We start from the raw sequence: 3,197 nt of genomic DNA, 5'->3' as shown, positions 1-3,197 counted from the left end.
ACGTTATAATCACGACAAGAAAACTGGACATTTTAATGTTTTAGTAACATTTTTAAACAACATTTGGAAAACGTTTTTAGAACCTAAAATTGTTACCTGGGAAATACATGGTCTGTGGACACTAATTTTTTATGCAAATTATACATATTAATGAGTTGTAAGTTACATAAATGGGTTCTAGCTAGATGCATAAGTACCCTTAAAGTGGTTACATTCAAAAATATCAGTATACAGGTGCATCTCAATAAATTAGAATGTCGTGGAAAAGTTCATTTATTTCAGTAATTCAACTCAAATTGTGAAACTCGTGTATTAAATAAATTCAATGCACACAGACTGAAGTAGTTTAAGTCTTTGGTTCTTTTAATTGTGATGATTTTGGCTCACATTTAACAAAAACCCACCAATTCACTATCTCAAAAAATTAGAATACATCATAAGACCAATAAAAAAAACATTTTTAGTGAATTGTTGGCCTTCTGGAAAGTATGTTCATTTACTGTATATGTACTCAATACTTGGTAGGGGCTCCTTTTGCTTTAATTACTGCCTCAATTCGGCGTGGCATGGAGGTGATCAGTTTGTGGCACTGCCGAGGTGGTATGGAAGCCCAGGTTTCTTTGACAGTGGCCTTCAGCTCATCTGCATTTTTTGGTCTTGTTTCTCATTTTCCTCTTGACAATACCCCATAGATTCTCTATGGGGTTCAGGTCTGGTGAGTTTGCTGGCCAGTCAATTAACCATCCTTTGGTGCTTTTGGCAGTGTGGGCAGGTGCCGAATCCTGCTGGAAAATGAAATCAGCATCTTTAAAAAGCTGGTCAGCAGAAGGAAGCATGAAGTGCTCCAAAATTTCTTGGTGAACGGGTGCAGTGACTTTGGTTTTCAAAAAACACAATGGACCAACACCAGCAGATGACATTGCACCCCAAATCATCACAGACTGTGGAAACGTAACACTGGACTTCAAGCAACTTGGGCTATGAGCTTCTCCACCCTTCCTCCAGACTCTAGGACCTTGGTTTCCAAATGAAATACAAAACTTGCTCTCATCTGAAAAGAGGACTTTGGACCACTGGGCAACAGTCCAGTTTTTCTTCTCCTTAGCCCAGGTAAGACGCTTCTGACGTTGTCTGTGGTTCAGGAGTGGCTTAACAAGAGGAATACGACAACTGTAGCCAAATTCCTTGACCTGTCTGTGTGTGGTGGCTCTTGATGCCTTGACCCCAGCCTCAGTCCATTCCTTGTGAAGTTCACCCAAATTCTTGAATCGATTTTGCTTGAAAATCCTCATAAGGCTGCGGTTCTCTCGGTTGGTTGTGTGTCTTTTTCTTCCACACTTTTTCCTTCCACTCAACTTTCTGTTAACATGCTTGGATACAGCACTCTGTGAACAGCCAGCTTCTTTGGCAATGAATGTTTGTGGCTTACCCTCCTTGTGAAGGGTGTCAATGATTGTCTTCTGGACAACTGTCAGATCAGCAGTCTTCCCCATGATTGTGTAGCCTAGTGAACCAAACTGAGAGACCATTTTGAAGGCTCAGGAAACCTTTGCAGGTGTTTTGAGTTGATTAGCTGATTGGCATGTCACCATATTCTAATTTTTTGAGATAGTGAATTGGTGGGTTTTTGTTAAATGTGAGCCAAAATCATCACAATTAAAAGAACCAAAGACTTAAACTACTTCAGTCTGTGTGCACTGAATTTATTTAATACACGAGTTTCACAATTTGAGTTGAATTACTGAAATAAATGAACTTTTCCACGACATTCTAATTTATTGAGATGCACCTGTATATGCAGTGTAGGGCAAGTTACTCTAAAAAAGTAATTAATTACTAACTACTAATTACATCATCTACGGTGTAATTAGATTACAGTAATGTACTAATTACTCTGTCTGAAAAGTAATTGCATTACTTATTAATTTCTAAAACCCTGATCAACCTCGACCAGATGAAAAATTCAAGGACAGACATGAATCTGTTCTTTTAATTCTTTCAAATAAATTATATAAAATCAAATAAATGATTCATGAACTGGCCAAAGAATTTAAGGGGGCTGCGTTAAATTAGAAAACATACATTTTAACATTAGACGTTAAATTTTAAATTCACTATTGTTTTATAGAGAATTGTCCTGGAGTCTATACAGCATTTAACACAATTACATCAGAAGTAACTGTAATTACTGAAAGATTAAGAGTAATCCCTTACTTTTTTCAATGAAAAAGTAATTTAATTACAGCAATTAATTACTTAGTAATGCATTACACCCAACACTAATCATATATGTAAAGAGCACAGAGTTCCACATACAATGAAATTATTTCTTGGATGCTTCGCTGAACTACAGTTGTGCATTATCAAGACAGACAGACAGACAGACAGACAATGGGTTAACATTTAGCAAACTTAAACTGCTACCTAACATATCACAAACCTATGAATAATACCATATAAAACAATATTGAAAACTACAATATAATACAATAAAAACAGAATAACAGTAGTAAATATGTAATGTGAGAGATGTCAAATGTAAAATATTATGTAAAAAAGTATTATTATAGCATGTGTATAAAATATGAAAAATTAGCACTTTTAGTGTTGTCATCGAGTAAGCAAATGCTGCTGGATTAGCAAAGAGTCTCATGATGCCGACACGGGTGTTTCACCTGATGAACATTACAATTTGTCTGCAAAGCACAAGTAAAAAGCAATGTGAAACTAGTAAATACTACAACTAAAATGCAATCGCACTATATTGGTGGAAGCAGTAATATTTCCAACATCCTATCAGACCGTACTGCAAGAAAATTAAAAACTTATAAGAAACTTTTAATATTTTAATTATATATCAATCACCCACATAACTGAGTATATTCCCAGTGCATATAGGTGTTGCTATTGTCCCTGGTAATTGAAAAAATTATTTTATATATATTTATTTATTTATTTATATAATTTAACAGCTCACTTAAATGAACAGTTCATTCTCTGGGTCAGGAACCAGGATTTTTGAGTGTATATAAAGTAATTAGTAGTCCTAAAATAGAGTTCACTGATGAATGCTTTTAAATGTCAGGTATTTTTGAGGTATTACAGAAAACCCAAACAAAAAATGTGTGTCACCCCCAATAATGCACAAATCATCCTTCAACATCATTCAGTAGCAGTGAGAAATTATTTAATATCAA

The sequence above is a fragment of the Myxocyprinus asiaticus genome, chromosome 3 (assembly GCF_019703515.2).
Source record: "Myxocyprinus asiaticus isolate MX2 ecotype Aquarium Trade chromosome 3, UBuf_Myxa_2, whole genome shotgun sequence".
Classification (NCBI taxonomy): domain Eukaryota; kingdom Metazoa; phylum Chordata; class Actinopteri; order Cypriniformes; family Catostomidae; genus Myxocyprinus; species Myxocyprinus asiaticus.
The sequence above is the reverse complement of the archived record's forward strand: the minus strand, read 5'-3'. Positions refer to the sequence as shown.